The following is a 27,544-nucleotide window of genomic DNA, read 5'->3' as shown; positions in this document are numbered from 1 at the left end:
ATTGTGAAGAAAAGCGTACAAACAAAACAACACTGGACATTGGAAGGAGTCATCCCCCCTTCCGACGAGACTTGTCAGAGTAAAGGAGCATAAAAGAAAGGAAAAGAAACATGCACACAATATATCAACATTCATTATCAAGTAGGAAATGTCAAGGTGTGTGCCACCAAGAAAATAAGCACAGCGCTAATTGTCAGCTCCCCAGTCGTCATCTTTTCCTTTTCTTAGTACAGAATAATAACTGTAAATAATGACCTTGTGTGCTGGAGTGGAGGGTGGGGGAGTGGGGACTTTTTTCAGGGGAGTATAGAGAAAGGAAGAAAATAAAACTCAATTAGATATTTTAAAAATTAACACAAAGTTTAAATGTAAGCCCCAAAATAGTGAATCTGGAATTGTCAATTTGACTTAGTCATGGTGATGTTACCATTTGTGAAATTAACCCTGATAGACTTAGGCATAGGTGAGGTCCCAGTGTTTCTCTGGTCAGACAAGGGCTGCTAACTCAGAGACGATGGAAAGTTTTTAGTTTGTTTTGTTTTGCAACATCTCATGAAAACATTCTTAAAATATGGCGCTCCTCATTTGTATTACTAATATCTTATTTTGAAATCTTAGCAAGCTCAGACCCAGGACAAGTATTCCCAAATAAAGAAAGCAAGTATTCTGAGTTTCCAATGTGCTCCCTTCACCAGAAAATATAAAATGGTAAAAATTAAATTAATGTTACTTGAAATTCTATCACTTAAATAAAATCACATAAAAAGAAATCTATCACAAAATAAGATCACGTTTTACATGTAATTATATGTGTTTTTCCTTTATATTATATATAATGAATAGCTTTTCCTGTCAAAATTGCGGACTAAAATGATTTTTAATGGCTGCTTAGTAGATTAGCTGAATACAGTCACTAAATATACCATCTTAGTGCATTTTGGTTGTTTCCATTTTTTTAATGCACTTAAAAACAAATGCTAAGATAAATATATGGAATTAAATAATTGGAATGCACTTTAATTATATTTCTGTGATCTTAGACTCAGTAGTTTAATTTCATGACACATAATAAATAATGTGCAGAATTCCATTCTGTCCCAAGGAAATAGGAATCATTTAGAGAGGAAGTAGAACACAGGAAGCCTGAAGTCACCTACAATGACCTTATTAGAAACCTAAGGAAAAATATGTGTCACATAACAAGTAGCTTAACTATAGCTCACATTGACAGAGAGAATGAGAAATGAGGGATGAGCAGAACTTGTCAAAAATGAGGGGTAAGATCATCATTAAAGGAGAGCAAGGGTTGCACAAACTATGGCAGGTTGATATCTACAAACAAAGTGGTACTGAGTAAAAAAAGGATATGTTCTATATTTAATTGACAGAGAAGATATAAATAAGTCATCAGGGACACTGCTGAAACGTTTGGCTAGAATGTGCAGACTGTCATGCTAAGCTGACATGTGGTAGCCAAGACTAATGGTTTCCAGTACACAGTGTCCATTGGGAGGAAGTTAGAAGCAAACGTGGGAACTTCAGAGTGGTGATTCGTATCCCCATACTTGTCAGGATGGCAGCACCTGGAAAGAATGATAGCGTCATGGATTCCTAGAAAAATATAACCTTTGGGGAGATATATAACATGGCTTCTACAAGGGGAAAATAATGCTCCACTAATTAACTCAATCACAATTGTATATTCTATTGATTAAATAATAGATTTTGTTGAAAATAATATATTTTGTCTCCTCTCCTTATTGTTGCTGCTCTCCCAGCTTAAAGCATTGGGCTAGTTTTTCAGATAATCTGCAAACAGCCTCACCTTCCATAATACATCCTTTATTCCATCATTAGAGGAATGTCTCTAGGATGTGACTTAGTGGTCCCTTTCCTGCAGGAAACTACAGGATAAAACAGGAACGACAGAATAAAATAGGAACTTTCCACCATAGTTCAGAAGGCCTTCTGCAGTAGGGCCTCTTCTGGTCTCACCTTGCCCCCATCTCTTGTTCAGAAAGGCCTCATAGCCTACACACAGTTCTCCACACTGGGTGCTTCCTCCATGTCTTACATGTGCTGTTCCTTTTTTTCAGAATGCACCTCCTGTCCCTTGACAGCCAAGTAAATTGTCTTTGGAGACTCTGCTTAAGTGTTCCCTTCAGTTAAACCTACATAAACGTTCCTCCAAGCTAGAGTTAGAGGTTTCTCCCTCTGTACTCTCATTAGAGCACCTAGCTGACTGCAAAGGTGAGCCGTCTTGAGGGCCAAATAAACTTTCCTTCTGTTTCCTTATAGTCTCATACGGTGCCTGGTACTTAGCGGGTTCCCAACAAAGATTAATTGAATAAATGAATCTCTTAGATTTCTCAGAGGTGATGTAGACAAAAGAGAAGGAAATCTTATTTCTACTTTCAGAAAGACTTTGAAAGTGTTATCCTATAGGTGGTCAAACAACCATTTAAAAAATTGGTTTCCTTGTTATTATGGAAAATGTTTTGTCTTAAGTAGGGAAGTGGCATAATGACAGGAAGCAATGTGTAAGAATAAATGATCATTTCTCTACTCAGAAAAGTGTTAGTGTCAAGATTCTCTAGGGACTGAGGCTGGAACACAATCTCAAACAGCATGTTAAATATATTGCTCAGGGAAAAAGAGAGAATCCTTTAACTTTTCTGTTATCTAATTATCAAGGTCTTCTGTGTAGTGAAATACTGAGTTGACAGGCATAACATGCAAGAATATAACACAAGCAATGAAAATAAAGGATACTACCACCACTTTGACTTAAGAAAATAAAGGTAAGAGAGTTAAAGCAAAATCCATTCATCCAGTTTATTTTTGAGGACCTATTATAGACAAAGCCCTATTTTAAGAGTTGCAGGGACTGCAAAAGTGAACAAGACTGAGCCATTGTACTTACTTTAATACACAAGTGCAAATATTAAAGTAAAATGCAATAAGCTTTAAATTAATAAAGTTATATAGATGTTTAGAAGAGTAAGTGATAATTTTTAGTTGGAAGAATTGGGAGTTTCATAAAAAACATGATGTATGAGCAGCTAATGATGTCTAGATGTTATTTTTAAAGGTAAAGATTAACAAGGCGGTGATTTATAATCAAAATGAAATGAGAAAAAGCATCAGATATGACTTTATAAATACAATTGGGAATGACTGACAGGAAATAATTGACAACAAAAAGAAAATATTCAGAAAGCTAATTTGAAGTGAGAAAAAGAATAAGATGAGCAAGGTTGAGGGCAAAGTGACTTTATAAGGTAGGACACTGTGAATTATAAATTATGACTAGAGAAAAAGATCATAGAGTCTGGAGAATATCTCAGACTGTTGCTGCAATGGCAATAGCAACCACAACAAAACCTTGCAATTATGCATCCTAAATTTTATTGGAAATAAAGAATTTTACTGGCAATAAAGCATTTTATTAGAAACAAAGCATTCAATGGGACTCAACTGTCATATAAAGCAATGGTGATAACTGTACTTGAATAAGTCTTAAGCACTACTGTTTGCAATTTATTTCATGGACATGCCTCTCACATCAGGTAAAAAGAATAGGTGCTGTCATTCTCATCTTAAGGGTAGAAGGGCATAGACCTAAGACGTTTAAATAGCTTTCTTCAAGCTTGCATTACTAGCAAGAGAGAGGCAAATCCAGGGATAGAATCTAGACTTCTGTATGCAAATTTAGTTTCCTTTTACTTATTCCACTTAGTGTTTAAGGGAGATATAGATATAAAGAGCTAGATAAAGGGTATCACTAAAAGGGCATCACTGAGAATCAAGAGGATTCTTTAGAAGCAAAACTAAAAAGTATGCATATTAGAAATCTAGAAATCAGCAAATTTTGTTAATAAAATTACAAATGTTGCAAATACACTGAAGATGGCTTAGATTATAAAATTCAGGTATCTAGAACTGGAAGTTAGTCTAGACCAGACGTTACAAACGCCCAACCTGTTGGCCACATCTCTCCTCTAGACACGATTTGCATGGTATATTTTAATATATTTTAAGTAACTGTCACAGTTTTGAAATTGGGAGATTTTTTAGAAGGACTCATATTTGCAAATTCTTTCAAAACTCAGAAGCTCTAGAAAAAGCAGGCTTTGGCCCAATAGTTCACTCAGCCAACTGAAAGGGGGCTTCACCATTTAAGAGGGGAGTTTGTTCTCAGCTTCAACATACTATCGTCTGATGTACGCTACTAAGTACACTACTTCCCAGTGGATTATCCTCAGTCTGCTTTACACCTTTGTACTCCTTGGGAAGCATTTGAGAGTTGGCCACTGGTCCAGAATCTAAGCAGAGATGTTTGAGGTGTCGTTTGATGCTAATGGCAGGCAGGTCAGTTACACTCTCCTTCAAAAGAATTCTTTGGATATGCTAACGGAGAATGAACACCGAGCGAGACTTTAGAAGACACGTTCTACCCATAAAAATAGACTTCCATGTTAACCGCAGAGCTCCGTGGGGGAAATCTAAACACTCCTGCTTCTACAGAATGTGTCCCTGGCTCTTTCCGAAGCCAAGGCTTTTATTCTTCATCAGATTCCATGAGACTCAGATTCATTCATTTATTCAATAAACATTTACTGAGTTCTCACCATAGGTCTGGTATTGTTTTAGGTGCTAAGGCAAAAGGAGTGGATAGAATGGTCTAAAACCCCTGCCTTTGTGGTTAGTGAGAGTAGACAGAAAATAAACAATATAAACATATAAATATGTAGGAGGTTCACGAAGGGGTATTGAGAATGTGTAAGAAATTGTAATTGGGTTAAGGGACATTATGAAAAGACTCATTGAGGAAGTGGCATCTGAATAAAAAATGGGGGGGAGAAAAGGAAAATCATGAAGTATCTGAGGGAAAAGTTTTCGAGAAAAGATGCTCGCTTATCAATTGGCCTTTGTGCTTCTTAGTTCAAGCTTTATTTCCTGCTACTGAAAACCAAGAAAGAAATATTTTTGATCCATTGTATGACATGTCTGATGATTCCAATGCTGCAAAGTTATTTTTTAAATATGTTTTTATTGATTTCAGAGAGACAAAGGGAGAGGGAGAGATAGAAACATCAATGATGAGAAAGTCGTTGATTGGCTTGCCTCTTGCATGCCCCCTTTTGTGGATCAAGCCCACAACTGGGGCTGCCCCAACCAAGAATCAAACCCTGAGCTCCTGGTTCATAGGTTGAATGCTCAACTGCTGAGCCACACCTGCCAGGAAAATGCTGTACAGTTTTTAAAGGTATATGTTAATGTGTCAGAGCACAGATAATAAACTTAGTATCCAAAGTTCTTTGGATTTTGTCAGCTCTACATGGGATATAAGATTTTCTTTCTTTCTTTTTTTTTTTTTTTAAAAAAAAAATGTATCAAGGAGCTGTGTACTCAAAAGCAAACCATCACTACCAGAAAAATGAAGAATTGATTTGGGCTTTTTCTTGAAGTGAGGCAGGGGGAAAAATACATTTTCCTCACTTGGAGGATTCTTCCAAGACTCTCATATTTTAATTATCATTTTAAAGAAAAGAAAAGAAACTGCTACTTATTTTACATTGGGCATGGGCCAGATATTTTAATATTTATTTGGCCTTATAAAATTACTACACAAATGAGTAGATTGAGACTTGGGCTAAATAACTTATTCAAGTTTATACAGCGAAGAAAGAAAAAAAAAAGCCAGGATTCTACCTCACCTGATTTTAAAGTTGGGTTTCTGTATTACGAAAAATTCAGAAGCTTGTTCTAGACCATAATGTGACCATGACCATGGCACTTACTTAAGGTGGCTCTTTAATATATCTCTCAGAAACTCACACCCATTTTTGGCATCATTGTGTGATATTGGTGGAAATATATGAAGGAGAGAGTCATAAATAAATCACCAGTGAAAAAGGTGTCTGTTATCGATGTCCTCCTGCAGATTTATCTGTGCATCATTAGACATCACTCTTTCCTTCCAGGACACTTCTGGAAAAATTCCCGAAACAGCAGTTTCTATATGCAGAAAATTGAAGCAACAAGAACTGAAGAAAAGGAGAGAAGGGCGGGGGAAAGAAAAAAGAAAAAAAAGGCTGTGTTCCCAATGGATTCCATTGTGCTCAGGACAGAGCAACCAAACACTGCTCTCTGCAAAAGAAATGTCAGGCCATGGTGCTTTAGAGGACCATACAGCCCTCTCACGTAACTGTTCTGATGAGGTGTCACCTATTTCCATCCAAAAGCTGTTGTAATATGATAACACCTTTGGGATAAGGCACTTTTCTGTCTATGAAATTATTGAATGCAGGCTTTATTCACCTCTCCACGTTAGGCTTGGATGTTCAAAATCTGACTTTAGGCCCTGCAGAAACGAGAGGAGGCATCCAGCACATGAAAATCTTCCATCTGGAAAACTCCTTAATGGGAAATAGATGAACTAGATGATCCAGTGAGGTCCTCCACGTCTTTAATTTCCATGATTCTGCCTAGGAAGTATTTTGGAACTTTCCTAACCCAAGGCAGATTCCACTGATTTCTAAAGTGGGGAGGGGAGAGGGAGGGGACTGGCACTGAAACAAGGAAAGGAGGCGCTGTCCTTGATCGCTAGGGAAGGATGGAAAGCCCAGGCGGGAGGAAGTGGGGGTAATTGATCTCACACCACCTTATCTTGTTCAAATACCAGAATGGGGGAATGGGACGACCAGGCTGCCAATTTGCTGACTTTTCTGGCAATGGAATGGTCGCTGAAACTACCCTCCCAGTAATTATCTGTTAAGAAACAGACACACTTTCCTCTTTAAAACCCAAGGCCTATTTTTACGTAAAATAAGCAATTAAGTAAATCCTTTTTGGTTCTCAGTCACTTCTTTAACTTCAGTTTCTAATCTGCTTGTTGTTAACTGTCCACATCCTTGAGAGACAGAAATAACAGCTGGCTGGAGAAAGTCTCAATGTGGCGAAACCAGAACAGGATCTGCAATATTTGGTCAATACTACATTTTACTGAACAAAAGAAGCTATAGGAAGGGATCTGTATCACTTCTGAAATGTTGCTTAAAATATTAAATGAAAATGTTGCAGTTTCAACTACATTTGGATTCAGGAATATAAAACAAAATCTCACTACTTCATCCTCATGGTTGCCAATGTTATTGAATCTTACGGAAACTTTTATGACAGAACCAGTATTTCAAACCAGATCCACCTGCCCCAGGGTCAACCAACACACCATCCCATTTAGAATTAGAAATTAAAGTCTCTCCATTTTCTGTGCTTAGTAAACTGGTTGTATAATGAGTAAAGCAATTTTCTATTTGAAATTAAACATATTTTCTATTAGATTTTTATCTCTAGGATTCTGAATCTTTCCTGCTTGAGATCTGTCCAAAGTCCTCGACTGTTCACTATTTTTAGTGCTCTTTTATTACCTGTATGCCCAACACTTCCTAGACACTGCCCCTGCCTTCTAGGAATTTATTTCTGATTCTTCCATTTCGTGTAACTCTTACAGAAAAATAATCACTCACATTACATGTGTTTATATTTCTTTAAAAACTGTTTCAGTGATAAAAATATATTTTCTACAAAAATGTCACATGAGATATTTCCTGAAATAGAATTTTTAGCTGAAAGGGACATAGGCTTTTATCTAGCCTGGCATTCTTACAGGACCGTAGGTTAGTGTTTTGTTTCTTTTAAACTCTTTGTGAATATCTTCCTAAAAGAAGAACCCATCTCTTGACCTCTATTCCAGAACCTAAAAGAATGATTTATTCTTAAAAGTAATGTTTCTAGAGAGTAGCCACGTCTGAGAAAAACTGCGATTCAAGGATCAGTGAAGTATGTGGACCTCTGTCCTAGTGCAGGCTCTCTTTTTGCTACTCACGTGTCGTCTTCCATGATTGTGTTACCATCAGAGAGTGGCAGCCGTGACTGATTTTGAAAATATGAATGTACCACCCCTTGAATTTTTTACTCTACGTGGCAGGAGCCATCATCATGGTTCAATACACACATGCTACGGAGAGTCCTCGTGGCCTTTGCTTGTTAAGGACCAACTCGTTTTGGTCGTTGCCTGTGGAAGCTGAGAGCTGCTCTTGCCTTCTGAGACCTCATCTGCTATATCCAGCTCGAGGTCCCCAACATTTCGCCTGCTGGGGGGCTCATGTTCTTTAAAGGTTAACTGAAGAAATTGAATGAACAAATGAAGTTTGTTCATGTAGTAACGATGTTCTTTTTTTTTTTTTTTCCCTGTCACAGAGCCACCAGTTGTTTGTAGAACCGTGAGGTTGAATTGTATTAATATAAATAAACATGGTCTGTCCCTAATTATACGGGTGACCTTGTGCAGGGGACTTCCCTCGCTAGACCCTGGTTTCCTCCTCAGTAAAGCGAAGGAATTAAACCAGGTAATCTCCAAAGTCCCTTCCTGTTATTCCGCACAGTGATTAGTGCGTGATGACAATAGCGCACGTTCTAGGGTAATTTACAGTGTTGGGACGGCGGGCTTGCCACTGCCGCCTCCTCAGAGGGGACAGGAGCTGAGTGTAATCGGCGAGGGGGGAATGCAAAAGCAAGGGTTTTCTTTCATGTGCAGCCTGTTAGGCTTTTCTGTCCAGGTTTCCACAGGCTCAGAATTAAAAGCTTCAGAAAATATATATATTTCTTAATGCTGGAAAATATTTTATTTAGATCAATTAACTGGATAATTGTTGGTTTTAGTCACAGGAAGGACAGTGCTTTTCATATTCATGAAATATTAGTGACTCCAGCCCCATTTAATTTCCACACATCTGTTAAGTATAGAAAAAAAAGAAACCTAATGATCTAACAGAAAAACGCACTAAAGGCTAACATTTGGTTCACAGACCTATCTCTCTCTTTGCCAAAATGAAGTTACTGAAGCCTGAGTAGTAATTGTTGTGACTGCGCAGAGCAATGGGACTTATGTACATTCATGCTGTATACACATGTATTTGCGCCTTCCAAGCCCATATTAGAACCTGCTATTTATTTCCTGAACGAAACCTAAATTAGATAGTGATATTCTGTGATGTGCTGAGAAGTGGATATGCAATGTGTTCTCGTTTAAAAGAGAGACAATGAATAGACAAAGACACAAAAGCATTAAATTACTGTGCCCCAATTTATTTTTTAGCACAGTTCTTGTTGAAAGGTCTTTCAGGAAAACAAGGACATTCGGGAGGTAACCCTCAGTCTCTGTGGACAAATGTGTTTCTTGAGAGCCTGCTTGGTGAGCAGCGCACAGATTCCTGGACTTGGAGCCCTGTTTCAGCTGTATTTCCCTCTAGTACTACTGCGTGAAACATCCTCAGTTTCTTCATCTGTGAAATGGACTTAGTATAGAATGGTTGTGAAGGTCAAATGAAAACAATGTGAGTATAAAGAAACAGTGGGGAAGGGCATGGAGAGGTCAATGTAAAGTCCACACTGAAAATGTTATTCTACACTACTGTTTTTACTTCTCACAAATTTCATAATCCCCTTGGCTGTCACTAGGCAAGTATGAAAATTACCTTGTCACAGTAGCTTATAATGTTCCTTTACCCTTGTTATAACATAATTGTAATTATAAGTTTACCACCACCACCACCAACTAGGGCACCTGCCCCACCCTTACCTGCAAGTAACAACATTAAAGCAGAGAGGGAATAGAGTGTACGTTCAGATATTATTATAATACATAAAACACAATTTGTAATGAAATTAGCTACATAAATTGTAAAATATATGTAGTTTAACTTGTTTTGTGAAAGTCTAAATTTTGAAAATGTTAAGTCGACTGTAAATCAAAACAAAGATAAAATATGAGTGCCATTTTTTAGCAAAATCTATCACTACTGTATCAGATTACAGTCTTCCAATTTCAACACCTCTACTCCTGACTAACGAAAAAATTTAGGATGTGTGCATTGTGGGGGCAAGTTACATTTGCTCCCAACCCACCTCTACACTACTACTTGATGCTGCTACCTGGCCAGGAAAAAAACATTCTGAGATGTTAAGATTGATCTGGGCCAACAAGAAGGGAAATCACCGTATTCCAGATATCTCCATTCCATCCTTATGTTTCCCATCAATATAGGATTTGTTTTTCTGCACAGCTCTTCCCAGAACTGGCAATTAGGGTGTGAAAATTGGGTATCTCTACCTCTTGAAAGCTCTTCATGACTGCTGCCATTAGTAACCAATCCCGGCTGAGAAATTAATCATCTACATCTCCCAGTCTGTTTTTTCCAGAGTGAACTATTTGCTGCCACCCTTTACCAAACATGGCATCAGAAGGAAGTGCTAAAATCTTGCAGTTGGTCTGTCCTGTTGTTTAGGTTCTCAGGCTCCTTGGCTTTATGTTTCCTTAATATCAAAAGAGTTTCCTGCTGATACACCTACTGAACTTCATAAAGAAAAAAGCTCTTCCATATAGTACCATGAAGACATATATAGCTCTACTAAATAACCTAAACCTGAGTACACAGGAATGTAAGAATTCGAAGTGGTAGGAGAGAAATTCCAGGTAAAGGTGTGGATGGAAAGTGTGTCTTTTATGAATGTCCTCAGCCTGGTCAGTCTGAAGGTGGGTGGAGGTGATAAACGTGTTCACTTGAAAACTAACTAAGGCCCAAATTTGGAAGGTTTTACCTACACTTGCAGGACTACAGGGACTTACTTCATCCTTTATAAAAACCTTTGCCTGGCTATGTCTTGGAATTTCTGAGGGCTACTTAATTTGTGTGCAAAATTATAACTGTTCAGGTTCGTTCATCTCAGTTTTCATTTTCTTTTCTTTTTTTTTTTTTTTTAAATATATCTTTATTGATTTCAGACAGAGGAAGGGAGAGGGAGAGAGAGAGATAGAAACATCAATGATGAGAGAGTCATTGATCAGCTGCAGCCCACAGCCCGGGCATGTCCCCTGACCGGGAATTGAACCCTGATCACCTGGATCCTAGGTCGATGCTCAGCCGCTGAGCCACGCCCGGCTGGGCTCAGTTTCCATTTTCAAAGGCAGTGCCCTCCAGCCATGTAAGGAAGGCTCTCCTGGAAAAGCAAGGCATTGGGCCACACAGCCTTCTTTAGACTAACTTCTCTAATAACATGCAACAAGGTGTTCCATGACTAAACGCATATTTGATGACCTGGAGCAATATTGAGAGTCCTTTCTACATTAAAATAAGCCTCTTTAATGGTCCCTTTAATTGAATTCTTAACTATGTCAGTTTATATAATCAGTCACAAGATAAAATCCAAAGAGAATTGTACTTGAACTCATTAAGCAGTTTAAAACAAAAAACAATGGAAGATCTTTTTACCTGTAAATGTGTGAATTTGACCACTACCACTTGTAAACTCTAATGGAAGAATGTGGCATTTAAATTTTTTGCCAATCAATTACAGTGTTATATTTTAGCCATTCTAATTCGATTCTAAAAGTTTGGACTATATACAATTTTACAAGGAAAACCACATTCAATATACAATAACTATTTAGATTTAGGAACAGTTAATTTATAATATGCATATGTCAAATGTCCATGTTTATCATTCATACGTGTTGTATCCCCCTGACTTACTCTAGGCTAGCCCAGAGTAAGTAGTATAGGATTAGCAGAGTATGCAATCAATTATATTTTATAAGTGAATTCATAATACATATTTTAGTTGGCTGCTGACTAAATACACTATCACATGGCCCATGGAAACTTCATTGCTTAGGGGCTACAATTTCCAAAATCAATTCATAGAATCCATATAATGTGGGGCAAGAGACCAAGCTCATTAACTGCTGTTGTCTCTTTATCCGTAGGCCTTAATAATTTAAATTTTATTGCTCATAAATAATTCATACTGTGATGATATTGTTTTTTAAAAACATGAATTGTCTTATAACTCCTGGTTTTCTTAAGACTCCCTGGCAAAATTTTTCTGTGAAAAACTAAGCATTGGTTCTTTAACACTCCCTGGGAACAAAGAGTTTAACTTGAAAGATGCCAGATTCACTTAAATAATGAACCAGGGGCCATAGATCTTTAACTTCTCCTTCATAACAAAAAAGTACAATTAGATAATTAAAACTGAGTTATATTAAAGTAATAAACCAAATAATGAGGGAGGCATAATGCTCAGTAGAGTCCAAAAAGGGACTTGTATATATGGACTAATGTCTCTTTCTCTGATTATATTTTTTCTAATATTTTGACTATGGTAAAGTGCACATACCATTTACTCTCTTAACTGTTTTTCAGTGTACAGTTCAGTGGTACTAAGTACATTCATATTGTTGTACAACCATTAGCAATATCATCTCCAGAATTCTTTTTATCTTGCAAAACGGAAACTCTTTACCCGTTAAGCAGTAACTTCCCATTCATGAACTCCTCCCCTCAGCTTGTGGCAACTGCCATTCTACTTTGTGTCTCTATGATTGTGATTATTCTAAGTGCCTCCTATAAGTGGAAACATGCAGTATTTGTCTTTTGATGATTGGCTGATTTCACTTAGTATAATGTTCTTAAAGATAATCTATGTTGTGTCACATGTCAAAATTTCCATCCTGTTTAACGCTGAATAATATTCCATGTATGTGTATACCACATTTTGCTTATCTATTCAGACCCTGCTTTCAATTCTGAGTACACACCAGAAGGGGAATTGCTGCAGTACATGGTAATTTTATTTTTAATTTTTTGAGGAACCATCATACTGTTTTCCATTTATAGATTAGCCTAAATTAGCCTATCATAGAACTATGATTCAAGGTAAAAAAACAACAGACCAAATGTAAATATTTACTAATGCTTAAAGATATAAAAATTTTTAAAAACTGAAGTACAAAAACTGTGCTGAAATGTATGCAGTGCTTTTTTTTGGTAATATAGTAGTAGATATTAATTATTATTTAGTTTCCCTTGAAGCATATTTTATCTTTAGGTTATTTTGGTGTATACAGATTGAATACTTTCACATTTGTACATTTTTCCATAGCAGCTGTACCATTTTACATTAACACCAACAATGTACAAGGGTTCCAAGTTTTCCACATCCCCATCAACACATGTAATTTTCTGTATTTTTTTTTTTTTTTTTTATAGTAGCTATACTAATGTAGGTGAGGTGGCATCTCATTATAATTTTGATTTGCATTTCCATGATTATTAGTGATGTTAAACTCTAATTATATTTTTAGTTGTATATCTATAACCCCTTTTCCTTTTACTTGACAATTCTAAGAGAGAGCTAAATAAAAAGGAAATTCCAAAACTATGAGCACAATTTTACCACTTTAAACACATTTTTAAAACTAACAGCTTGATCCTGGGTGATGACATCAGATGATGGGACATAAGAAGGGAATTAATACATCTCAGGAAATGCTCCCTTACCCCTCATCAAGGGTACTTACCTAACCCCATGCACCGGGGAGCAAATATACTTTTCTAAAGCTTTAAAATTTTTCTACAAACCTGACTTTGTAATTTTCAATAATTTTTGTTTAAATATTTTGTCAAGATACGGTACTAATTTGGAATTTTTGTTCCACATCTGAACACTAATTCTAGAAAACAAAAACACACCTATTATATTTGAATCATTATGTTTTCAATTTTTGATGCATGCATTTATAGATTAGCCTAAATTAGCCTATCATAGAACTATGATTCAAGGTAAAAAAACAGCAGACCAAATGTAAATATTTACTAATGCTTAAAGATATAAAAATTTTTAAAAAACTGAAGTACAAAAACTGTGCTGAAATGTATGCAGTGCTTTTTTTTGGTAATATAGTAGTAGATATTAATTATTATTTAGTTTCCCTTGAAGCATATTTTATCTTTAGGTTATTTTGGTGTATACAGATTGAATACTTTCACATTTGTACATTTTTTCTCTCAACAAAACTATGGCTGCATTGCTCATCCTCGTATTTACCTCTGTATTGGAATGTTTTTTTGAAGCTTTCTTTCAGATCTTTAAGTTTCCTATTCTACAGTAGAATGTGCTTGCTGCTCTAACTCTGCTGCCAGGAAGTTAAATTTAATAGTAAAGCTTTATTGAAAAGTGGAAAATAGGAAAATTTGAAAATCGGAATCCTGTGCCTTTCTTCTTTTTTTGAGGAAATGTTTTTGTACCTATGTGCTTTGGGATTTGACATTAGTCACTTGGTTGACCCTAGGAAAGGATGTGAACGGAATCTTCTTTAAGTAAGGTCATTTTCATTGTTAAATATTATTGTATTCTCTGTATAAAACTGAGCTTCAAAATTCCATCTTTCCTGATTGGTTTTGCCTTTATAAGGATATATATATATATATATATATATATATATATATATATATATATATATATATAAATATATTTAACTTTATCAATCCCTGTACCTATTTGTTAACATTTCCTTAAATGTGTTTTCTCCAGATGTTGAAAGTAAAAAGGCCCTTGTTATTTTTTCCATTGTCACTCTTTACTACTTTCCATAGGCGGCATATTGCGCAGGCCAAGGACTGGAGGAAATAACAGATGTGTGAGCCCCAAATTACAGGCACAAAAATAACTTTCATAAAATGGGTTTTAAATGACACCACTTTCCAAAAAGCCAGCTCTAATTGACTCAAGCCTAGAAAGCAGTAACTTTAGGGAACATCAGACACACGTCCACTGATCCCAGAAAGTGTTCCACAGTGTGACATTAGCTGGGATGATGACATTCCCAGCTTGCTGCCAGCACATTCCAGAAGGCAGGCTGGGTATTTTGGTACCGGGCAAGACAGCCTCCTCAATAGTATTGTTCTGACATCGCTGAGATGCTATGTTATTTATGCAACAGCTCCTGAGAACGCCAACTCCACTGCTCACCCGCAACAGATAAAAGACAAGACAGAGGCAGAGAAACAGGAGGGGGAATCCTCCAGTTTTTTCTTTGAATGCAGACAGAATCCTCACCCCGGCTCCCTGACTGGGGCTGCACGGGTTCCTGCTGTTCGCAGAATGTTACAGATGGCTGCCTGGGCAGGAAGCCCCCCTTCCCTTAACGGGGCTCTGGGGAGTGCAGGGGGCCTGGAACCAGCCCTCTCCTTCCCTTCCAAACCTCTTCTTCAAACCCCTACTGAGCAGGAGAAAAAAGGAGGGGGGGGGGAATGCACGTCCCTGGAAACATTTCTGCCAGTCTGTTTTTTATGGAATCTTGAATTAACCTCTTCACTCCCGATTAGAATAGCGATTTATAACTTTGCCGGCATCTCTTTAATGTCCTGAATCAGTTCCACCAGCTCATTGAAGTGCCCTACCATTTGGGTTGAATTATAATGGCACGTTTGAGTTATGCAACAATTTCAAGTAAGCAAAAGCAGGTTTGAAGTCTGAAATAATTAAAAGTATTTTAGCACATCAAATATTGTATTAATAGTGTTCTCTGGTTCCTTTTTTTTTTTTTTTTAAATCACATTTTGAAAGTTTTGTGTTTCCCATAGTTTGTCCTTTGGTGCAATTTCTTTCTTTCTTTCTTTCTTTCTTTCTTTCTTTCTTTCTTTCTTTCTTTCTTTCTTTCTTTCTTTCTTTCTTTCTTTCTTTCTTTCTTTTTCTTTCTTTCCTCTTTTCAATTATACACTTTAAAAGTACTTTGCCTTTGTTTTGGACCTATTTAATATGGAGTTATTTTCATAATCACAGTTTTTCATTTATAACTTGATAAATGAAATTTCATTACCATAGTTCTATTTTTACATATTTTAAGACATACTATATTTGTGTACTAAAACAAGATGTTTCTTGATGATAACTTTTATTTTGGACTTACAAAGTTAGGACAATCAGCTAATATATGTCTCTGCCCAAAGAGGAAGCATAAACCAAATACTTTATGCAAAAATGTAAAATGCAGTATTGTTTCTAACCTCATAACTGTCATCACAATAAAAACAAAATATACCACAGAAAGAATATACTTATTTTGAAGCATTTATACTGCACTTAATTCAAAAATAAAGTGTAGGGGAGGAAAAATCATTTTACCTCTACCTTTCTCTGTTCTTGGCTGAGACCACCCCTGACCCCCACCCTTGTAATGGAAAACAGATTAACAGGATAAAAAGAAACACAAGTTTAATAACATATATGTCTTCAATATATATGGAAGACTTAGGAAAACTGAATAACTCACTCCCTGAGTTGGCCCAAGCCACCACCTTAAATACAGACCTCCAGCTAAAGACAAAAGAAGATACTGGGGTGTGGGGAAGCCAGTTGTGGGAGGTTATAAGGAAAAGCACAGGTGGGTAGCTTTCCCAATGATATCAGTTTGTAGAGATTTAGAATCATTCTTCTCTTTCTGGTACAGAGAACAGACACCCTTACAAATGGAGATTTCCCTTACAAATGGAAATGTCTTTTACAATAGGGTAAAGTCTTCTCAGTTTTCAGAGCTTTTCCTATATCAGCCGTTTCTTCAAAACAATCAGCCTAAAATAATCCTTATGCCAAAGAGAAATCATTTAGGGTGGCAAATTGTGTTCCCCCTCAAAAGTTACAGACCACTCAAACTCTATACTACCAATGGTCAGGTATTTCAACATACCAAGAATAAAATATTCTAATCAACTGTAGTTATACTCCATAAAGAGACAAAAGCTTAAAAAAGGGAAACTAATACAATTTAAGAATGTAACAGATGAAGGAGTAAAAAAGAAAAGAACTTCTCATTTCATACTAAGAAATCTAGATATGCTATGATTCACTACATTTATCTGTTAATTAATTCACCAAATATTGAATGCCTCTGTGTTTCAAGCACCATATTAAGGATTCAGTCATGAGTAAAACACACTGTTGGCTCTCAAGAAACTGACAGTGGAGAACATGACAGTCTGTATATCCATCACATTCTATCTAAAGCTCTTTTACCTAAAACACTTAGAAAGGTTAAATGAAGACAAGTCAATTCAATGAGTTCTCAGTTAAACAATATTCCAATAAATATACCTGGCATCCATTCTGATTGGTCACTGCCTCTGTTCTGATTAGTCCCAAAGCTGTACCATTCCTTAAATATTTTTAATATTATACCTGTTATACACAATAGAAACTTGAATCATTTGGGATTTCTTCTGTGGACCCTGAGAAGAAAGGCTCATTTAATCTGCTAAGATGTACTCCCCATGGTCAACTGAAGGCCCAAATTTTATGAATAACAACAGTCTAGTGGCCATTTGCTCACAGGGGCTCCTCATGTACTCTGTATACCTGGAGGAACCTCAGGCTGAACTCTTGGCTTGCTATGCTATGCCCTGCTTGGTTAAGCTGTCTGAGTCAACCACTTCAAGGAAACCTTGGTTTCCTCTTTCTGCCTAGGTACTGAGACCTATTGCTTTCAATCAGAACTACACAATTGGAATTGGAATACCTTAGTTACATAAAATAGACCCGATCAAAAACCTGGGCACAAACTTTAGTATAAAAGGTGGCCTTCCCTTTGTCTCCGTGGAACACAGTTTAAGTCGCTGTCTCAATCTATGTCTCAATCTCCTGGGCTGCAGCTCCTTTTTGCTTAAATAAATACTTTTTATTCTCTATTACAGTTCAAAGTTAATTTTGGTTTACAGTTCAAACATTTTTTAAAAATGTACTTACCACATATGTTCCATTCTAACTAAAAACTAATACATAATTAAACAAACAAAAAATAAGAAAAAAATACATTGAAGGATTTTTGAGAAATGTTTTTTATTTTTTGAGAAAAAGAAAGAGAAATGTGAGTAGAAAGCCTCAACTATTTTTGGCCTGGCCTCGATATTATTGTGTTACGAAGTGATGCTTACAGGTAAAACAGCCTTGCAATTAAAAAGGAAAGCTAATGTCAGAGGTGTTTGAGCAGGGTCCCTGAAAATTCGAGCTACTTAATTACCCACCTGGGATGGGCAACCTCGGAATTTCTTACATAAGCTATGTTAATAACTCTCCCTGTTTAATCTACTTTTATTTTGGGAATCTGTTACTTGCAGTCAAAGTCATCTGAACTGAAATAACATATTTAGAGGAAGTGGGGTGACTTTTGTTTCATAGGAATAAAAACGGAATGACTATACTTATATTCCAAAGAAAGGATTTTGTAATATGTATTTAATTCATGCAGGTTTTCAAATCATAAAACTTCTTGGGAGGCATATTAAACTCTATAAAACCTAGATTCTAGAATTAAGTATTATTTCTTGGATAAACAGCCCTCTTCCATGCACTCTTGTATTTCAGAAGTTTATCTGACTTTGATAGCTCACTTCAGGTGACTCAGCTTCTGGCTTCAGAGTCAGTGGTGTGTGGTCTATAGTCATACCATACAGTTTGATCCACCACAACATAAAACACTCAATAGAGATATAGGCCAACACATTCAAGCGAGAACCCAAGCCAGAAGCCAAACTTTCCGTATCCATGTGTAATTGTCATTGATTTTAAATATGTATTTGAAAGAAAAGAAAAAGGCCTATTGGGCAAATTAGAGCCTATCAAACTTTAGCTCACTAACTGTATCATAATCATTTTCACATCATATAAGTAAAAACTCAGCCAAAGGGAAGGGTCTGGAAAAAGGGGCATTCTATTTCCAGGGAACGTTTGTCTTCTAGCCTACAGACTCCCTTTGCTATAGTACAATTAGTTCCAGTTCATGTGAAGACAATGATATACAAGAATATATATATATATATATATATATAATTGGGAAATCTAAACAAGTAATGTCATGTAGTTTATTGCAAAATTATTGGGATTTAGGGGTTTTTGAAAGATTCCTTGAGCCCAGTGAGCATGAATCAGTAGTTGAGCATCTGCCTATGATCCAGGAGATCCTGGTTAGATTCTGGGTCAGGGCACATGCCTGGGTCGCAGGCTCGATCCCCAGTAGGGGCCGTGCAGGAGGCAGCCGATCAATGACTCATCATTAATGTTTCTATCTCTCTCTCTCCCTCTCCCTTCCTCTCTTTGAAATCAATAAAGACATATGACAAAAAAACAACAACGATACCTTGATTTCCAAAGCGCAGAAAAAAATTACACAGATATCCTCAATAAAAGTAAGAAACAAAAAAAGCTGTGTGTATGTGTGTGAATGATCCTCATTTATTATAGTTTTTACTGAATAGTTGGATAGAGCATAATAAAGATGCATGAAAGTGGAAAAGGAACCTATGTTGCCTTAGCATAATAGATAAAACATGAAGTATGTTTCAAGGAAAAAAACCAAGTCACACTGGAAATGCCTTAAATGTCTACATATGCAGTGATTCAGCAAGGCCCAACGCGCTAATGACGGCCCAGTGCCGCATGCCACAATGCTGCAAAGCAAAGCCATTCCTTTACGGTCCCCTATCCAAGTCCATTAAGAAATAATGGTTCTAAGATGAAAGTCTTGTTAGGGTTTCAATGAAAAAGTTTGGCACACCATGATGAAAAGTCAACAATCTGCTTTTTAACGAGAGACACTGGAAAAACTTTGGTTAACATACCACTGAAAATATTAATTCTCCTTAATGGCAGGATGCAACATAGCTTTTTATAGTTTTTGATCCGTGTCATAAATTTGGCTATGACAAAGGGGATACTCCGGCTTTAACTCACTGGCAAGAGTATTAGCTATTTTCCAGGCCTAAACGGTTTGGCCCTTGGTATTTTTTTTTTTTTTGTAATGTGCACCAAAGGGCCAGATTTCTATTCTCAGAGGGGTAGGCTGTGTGCGTGCGTGTGCAGCCATGCACAGGCATGCGAGTGCATGTGTGAGTGTGTCGTCAGTGTATGTGTGTTAGCGTGTCGTCAGTGTATGTGTGTTAGCAGTATGAATAGGTTTTTGGGGCTTTTTTGAGCGTTTGGAGAGAGAAAATAAAGAAAAATGTTACAAGTCCCTAGTCCTGGTATCACTGCCAGAATTCTGGAATTTGCAAAGTTGAGTCAATGAGAAAGATAACAGCCTTACAAACCACGATAGCTCCATCACCGTATGCCTGATAATATGCTGCCCATTTCAACTGGACCTGTTCGAGAAAGCATATTTTCCTCATGCCTTTTCCCTCAGCATGAATATAAATTTTCAGATTTTAAAGATGAGAGAGCAACAAGGTGAGAGCAATGAATTTTGGCTTCACAACTTACATTTCAAAGCAGTGTTTTTCTTGTTCAAAATCCTCAAGTAGTATCTTCTCTTCCTAAAATAGAAATACATATGTGATAAATATAACTCCAGTGCCAGACCATAACATTTTATACTGAACGACTTCTTTCAACTCTGCCAATGACTCTTTGTTTTTCTTCAACGCTATTGAAAGGGAAAGGATTTTTTAAATTAGAAAACCACAGTGATATTTACTAGAGGGATAATTCTTGGTTGCTATGTGATAGAAGGACGTACACCAGGTACTGGAATAACATCATTTAGTTCAATGTTGTTTTGTTATAATGATGGGGACATTGGGCATTGACTCCCAGCCAGGGCCCCCATATCTGTGGAGTTTATACATTTTACCCATGTCTGGCTGGGCTTTCTCTGGGGACTCTGGTTCCCTCCCATATCCCAAAGATGTGCACTGAGGGGAACTGGCGTGTCCACATTGTCCCAGTGTGGGTGGGTGTGACTCACCTTTCACCTGGGCTGCCAGGATAGGCTCCAGGAACAAGAGACAGTGATCTGAAATCAGCAGGTTGGAAAGGAAGGATCTGACTTGTTGTTATTCATCTTTCTTAAATGTATGTGTCGCTCACCTTTATTTCAATGTAAGCTTAGAAGGGTTTTAGGTCTTTATTTAGAAGTTTGGTGATGTTTTGTGACCAGTAATATGCTGTAGGAACTTAACTCTAGTATACATCCATTAGCCTCTGGTAAAATTTGGGTTCATTCTACGTCACTGCTTAAAGTCACAGCTTCCAAGAACCTATCAACAGCATTAAGTGAGGACTTACAGTTAATCGTAATCACGTTTCAAGTTTATTCCAGATTGTTTGCATTCTTCTTCAACAACGGCAACAACAAAACCTCATAAATTTCAAATATGTTAATAGATTTCTGTTTCAATAAGTTTCATTGTGGATTCAATGTCTTAGAGCAATAAATGAAGAAAAAATGAAATGTGAACTTCATATACAGGAGAAATATAAAATAGCTTCCCACAAGAACATCTTAAATATTTTTTTGTATGAATAGGAACATGAACTATATGTGGTTAATTATACTTTAATGCTGCTTCCTTATACAAGCAGCTCTTCAACTTCCTAAGCATAAGGACACTTAGTGGATGTGGGGTTAGGGGACCTGTTAAACCAAAAATTTTAGGCTAAAGGAAATTCTAATTCAGTAGGTCTAGGGTGGGGTCCAGGAACCTACATTTTAAACAACCTTCTCTCTCTTTGATACTAATGTCAGCGGTTATTTCCTCAGCTTTGAGAAAACACCATTTTATAACCTATGACTAATTAAATTTTGCACAAAGTCTGTTATTCTTATTCAGGTACCTATTCTATTGGTTTTGCTGTTAAGGGAATAACTTCATACTTACCCTCCAATAAAGTGTATTCCTTCAAAAGAAGAGCCCTTGCCAATGCAAGTGCTCCCATGTTGGCTTAGCACACACATGAAAGGAATGTTAAAAGATAATATTAATATCAGGGCAATGATTAAATCAAGCTAACTTCAAGGTCGCTTCCAACCCTGACCTTTTCGTCATGAGTCCTGTAATGGTCAGTGTTCTTATTTAAAAAAATCATGAGTCTGAAAAGGGAAAAGGGACAATAAAGCATTAAGTTGTCTGTTCATTTTCTTCGTATTTTTTAAACAAAACTTGATGGAGAACTAACATCATACACCTTGTTTTTGTGGCCTCTGGTTGCACTGAGTTGAAATAATCTTACTCTTCAGTCAATGGATTTTATTTTATTTTTATTTTTTGGTTTATATGTACTCTTGTGAAATATGTCCTTTTTTTAAGGCGCACTTGTGTTTAGTTTAGATCCATAGTACTATGTGATATATCACATTCTCTTCTGTGCCTTTTATTGACCATTATGTCTTTAAGGTCAATTTACATTGCAGAGAGTAATCTAATGCACAGACTGACTGCTCGACAGCTCAGGTTGTGCGTCCTTCCAGGTTGTACCCATCCATGTCCCAGCTTGCCTCCAAATCCCTCCATGAAAAAGATGCTGCAGCGGATACCCTCTTTCATGTCCTTTGATGGGCTTGCACACATCAACTTCAAGGCAGATGCTACTGATTTATATTTTAAAACAAACTTTAGCAACAGGAATCTATTGCGGTTTCAAAATTTCTGTCATTTATTTGGTAACCTTAGGACACTGAAAAAAATCTATTTATAATAACTCATAAACTGTATAGTTCACTACATGAAATAATTGTTATAATTCACCCTTTCTCCCCGGTAATGTTCTCTAGAATGATACACTGACTTAAACAAAAAGGAAAGGAGAAAAGGGGGGGAAAGAAACTATTCTCTCTTTATGGCTTTCAAGGAAAGAGAAATAAACCCTACCTCCCCCAAAACCTACTTAGAGTCATGTGACTAAAAACATAGACTTTTTCACCTGTGATTATCGATCCAGGTATAAAATTAGTCCAAATATATGCAATGGTCTCAATAAAATATAATGAATAATTGAATTCTTTCAAAAAAAATTTTATAGCTTTAGCAATTTTTGAATTTTATGTCTAAGTACTAGTATTTTAGATTCATATATCGTTTAATAAGACATATGTTTAATAGATTAGTCTGTTGTATCCATATTTATTGAATAAACTTTCACATCCTAGCATTTGATGAAGTGTTACTGTAATTTGACTTGTTTATCTGGTTCTTCTCTCTTTATATTTAGAATTATCCTGGCAGTAAATACACAAAAGCTACTATGCAAAGATCAGCAAATATCTTTAAAAACTTAACAGCAATTTAAAGGAATGTTCAGAGCACATATTAAAGCTCCTTCCACAGCCCCCTGAAAACATAATCCATGTGGCCATTTCTGTTCTTGATTTGATTTCTGCGCACTTTTAACTGTTGAACGTCCGGAAGAATGGCTCGAATAGCATGTGCCAATAAGATGAGATTTCACATAATATATTTTAAACACATCAGCAGAGGCGCTTTTATTGATTAAGCATCTCAATAAAGTAGGAGGGGGAAAACCCTTTTTAGTGGAAGCAAAGATGTAAAAAAGCTCATAGGAAGTCATTGTGGAAATGAAATTTGAGAGTAGATGAAGCTGAAAGGGTACCTCAGCCCCTGAGTTTGATGTGCACTTAGGAAATTCCCTGGGTTAACCCTAAGTGCATGGCATTTCTTTTTCACTGGGTTGTGCACAAGCTGACTGTAGGGCAGGACAGACTTAACTCAAAGGTGTTGTGCCCCCTGTAGCTAACCATTAAGAGAAGGCTTTAAAAGTTATCAAATACAGTGGATATTTTTCACTTCATTCTCATGATCCTCTGAGATGGGTGAATTCACCACATTTTACTGATAAGGAAACTAAAGTTTGAAGAGGAGGAAAGTCCCTGTGGTTATAGTTAATATCATGATGCTCTTGAATATTCCACCATGCAGAACATCCCCTTTTGAGTCTGCTCCTTTACTCATGGGCAAAACCCTAAGTGTCTTTTGAATCTTAGGAACCTCAAAAGTAAGTTTCACTTGAGGAATTTGTATTAAAAAAAAGTCAGGAATCACAAAGAAAAACAATATTTTATTGGCTTATTCAAAAAACACAATAGTTATTTTCAAAAGGAAATAACAGATAAACATTGTTTATATAAGGGTAATTCAGAATTACTTGGCTGCGCTCGCGTTTGTTGATAAAGCTGAAATGAACTTTCACTTAGATATACTTTGAAGCCCGGCTTCTGGCCCGGTTCCAAGGGTGGAGTGAAGGAGAAATCTGTCAGCAGTCAGTCCCGATTGTATTCAGAGTCCTACGCCGAGTACAGAAGACACATTTCCTTCCTTGCACAGATCCAAAGAAAGGCAAGGCCCGTGCCTGCTGTTTGTAACACCTTTCAAATGTTCTTTTCCTTTCTGATAGCCAGGCAGGAGGAACGAGAGCTGTGATAGCGCTACTTAAAGACCTTTTCATTATTGTATAATATACATTGATACTAACTTGATACCCATGTCCTTAGGCCAGGGTGTCTGTCACCCTCATCATTCTCAGTGTCATTTCTAGAGACTCATTAGTTTTTGACAAACCAGGTTTTAAACACACCATGTAGATGTGTAAACCTTACACAAGGGTCTGTCCAAAATCCATTTTTCCATTAGTTTCTTGACATAGCCCCATAGTGCTAGCATTTCATTCATATTCAACAGAAATTCGGATATCCATATAGCTTTAAGATAGGCATAATGAATCTCTAAGAAAAAGATAAGAAATATATAGCATTTCTCAAATATATTTGATTTCAGGAGGCTAGTGGCCACTTATTTTGTTTTGTCTCAGAAATTAGCCTCATTTGGGTGATATGAGGAAGCTAACCAATGAATAAACTAAAGTGGAATATTAATCTGATTTCTACAGTGGTTCTCAGTCTTGGTTGCATAATAGAATCATCTGGCAAGCTTTAAAAATACTAATTGTCAGACCCTGGTACTGCCAGAGTTGAGAATTATTGAGCTAAGCAATCATTTTTATTAAAAAGTAAAAAAAATGTAAGCATATAATTTCAAAACATGGGAATTTATTTACCTAGTGAGAGAGAGGGCTGTTGGTCTTCCTTGTTTTCAAACTTCATGTGCAGGCATAGGGTAGTATATCTTAGGTTAATCCTTCATAATCTTACTCACCAAAGTGTGGTTCAAAGGTGTAGAAGCTCGTTAGAAACGAATAACCTTAGACTCCTTCTGAGAGCCACTGGATTGTAAGGTGTCTTTTAACAAGACTTCCCTGAGAGGTTGGCATGCACATTTAAGATTGGGAAAAACTGATATATAATTTCAGCTAAAGGAAACTATTTTAAAGTTAGGAATTCATCAGTTTTGTGATTCAATTTTATACTGGAAAATGAAATGAGAACTATATTAAGAAAGGGACAAGGGGATATTACCCCTCAAATTTATAATGTGCCAGATGACAACTAAGTGGACAACATTCTTTTTTAAAAATATATATATATTTTAAACATTCTTTTTTAAAATATATATATGTGTGTGTGTGTGTATACATATATATACACACACACACATATATATACATATATACATATATATACACACACACACACACACACACATATATATATATATATATATATATATATATATATATATATAATTTCAGAGAGCAGAAGGGAGAGGGAGAGAGAGATATAGAAGCATCAAGAATGAGAGAGGGGAGAGAGTCATTGCTCGGCTGCCTCCTGCACACCCCCCACTGTGCCCTGACCAGGAATCGAACCGTGATCTCCTGGATCATAGGTCGATGCTCAACTGCTGAGCCACACCAGCAGGGCTGGAGAACATTCTTAAGACGATTCATAGATATTCATTTTAGTCATTAATTCTTTTCATCCAATACCTAGTTTCATTTAGTAATGAACGTGCCATCTTTTTACATGTGCTTTCTTCCTGCGGCACTACACAGAATTTTTCATTCTAAGACAATTGCAACAGAGGCAATATAGCCAAGTATCGAGGAATGATGTGGTGATTGGCAGCTGGTGACTGAGAAATTTTGCCAGCAGAATATTCAGTTTCCAGCATTGAGTTTCATAGTTCTGACAACCAGAGTCACATTGAATCTTCCATAAAATATTCTTAAACTTCTATGTGGGATTAATTTGCTTCTTTTCAGTGCTTAGTTTAATTCTTCTTATGGTTTTTTTTTCAATCTCACCTCACCCTTCTTTGTACTGGGAACAGGTTGAAGAAAAATCAGGCAGATAAACTCTTCTTGGAGGATCTAAGGATACTTGCTGATCTTAAAAAGTACATCTCTGATAAGACCTTTGCTACACAAACTTTTTGGTACATAAAAAGGCAGAAACTCTTTAGTTTAACTATTGGCTTGTTGTACACTTTCAGTGGACTCCCAATAAAAAAGAGTTTCCTACTCTGCCAAAACATCTCCCTTTCCTAAACACCTCTGAAAATGGCTAACACTTTTTATAAAATAGCTAACACTTATTTGCCTATTTATATTATCAGAAACTAAGTACTCTATATGTATTAATTCATCAAATTTTCATAAGAAAACAGTTGAGGCCACTGAAGCATAGTTTTTTAAAAAGTAAACTTTATTTTTCAGACCATTTTTCAATTTACACAAAAATTGCAAAAATAGTACAGATTTCCCATATTCCCACCCCACACCCAGGGATACTATCAACATTATAATTAACATCTTACATTAGTATGGTTTTAATTAAGGAACCAATATCAATACATTATTCTTAACTAAAGCTCAAACTTTATTCCTTAGTTCTTACTAATGCCATTTTACTGTTCTGAACATGAGATTTTTAAAGTAACCTCCAGGTTACACAATAGTAGTTGACAGAGCTTGTCTTTAAATCTAGACAAGCTCCAGAGGAACAAATATAAGTACTGCTTTATAATGCCTTGTGAGAAAAACGTATGTCCATTAAATCAGACCTCTTTAGAAGAAACTATACCAAATAAAGGGGGAAAAAAGGTCTTGGCTCTAGTTCTGGAAAAGCTAGTAAACTCTGAGGAAGATCCTGATGTTTTGGAAAGCTCACATGTGGCATTTGTGATCAAATAGGCCAAGTCATCGCCATCATTTATAAGTAGGCTTCAGTTTCCTTTCAGGAAAATGGACATAATATCAGTATTCAAGGGCTACTGAAAGAATTTTTGTAAAGGAGAAGGGACTATTATTCATCGAACATCTCCTATATGTCTCATGCAAAACTACTTAAACAATACATTTTTCCACTTCCTTTCTTTCATATCCCAAACCATATGTGTCTATGTTTACTATTTGTAAAGAGAAATTTCATTACTGAGAGGTGATAAAATGTAGGAATGGCCACACAAGTGAAAATCGTGATATTTCCCTTCACCCCGAGGAAGTTGATTGGCCACCATCCTGCGTGATTTTCTTATCTTTGGCTTTATGACAGTATCACAAGACTTGATCCAAATGAGCATTTAAGACCACTTTGGTTTTAATTTTATATTGTGCTGTCTCCCTATGGTCAGTTTCAGGATATTTAAATAACTGATTTTCAAACCCCAGGAGACTGGTTCTCTGCACAAGGATCAACTCAGTATTGTAAGGCTTCTTTCCAAAAGCTGGTCTGGCTTTCCAAAAGAGTTGGCTTCCAGTGTGTTCCTACTGCTTCCCGGTGCTTGTAACAGCATTGGGAAGAGAGAGTTCATCTTTCATACATACAACATGGCTTTGGCAAAAGAGAAAAATGTCTGTCCAGCCAGGGAAAAACATTCACACACTCCCACGTGTTCATGCCACCCACGTGCAAAAGCCTGATCCTGGGAGCTGCCTTTAGGATTGTCATGGTGCTCTG

The 27,544-nt window shown here is 36.6% G+C and overlaps 1 long non-coding RNA gene across 1 annotated transcript in view; it reads right to left on the bottom strand.

Annotated features, from left to right (window-relative positions):
• LOC107541680 (uncharacterized) overlaps positions 1-20,193 on the bottom strand; it is a 110,736-nt gene extending 90,543 nt beyond the window's left edge. Inside the window, exon 1 of the long non-coding RNA XR_001603630.2 lies at positions 20,158-20,193. This is a non-coding gene — a long non-coding RNA (uncharacterized LOC107541680). The remainder of the gene's footprint in view (positions 1-20,157) is intronic.
• Between the last annotated feature and the right edge of the window lie 7,351 nt (positions 20,194-27,544).

The sequence above is a fragment of the Miniopterus natalensis genome, chromosome 10, assembly GCF_054644295.1.
Source record: "Miniopterus natalensis isolate mMinNat1 chromosome 10, mMinNat1.hap1, whole genome shotgun sequence".
Lineage (NCBI taxonomy): Eukaryota > Metazoa > Chordata > Mammalia > Chiroptera > Miniopteridae > Miniopterus > Miniopterus natalensis.
This window is presented reverse-complemented; position numbering and strand designations above follow the sequence as displayed.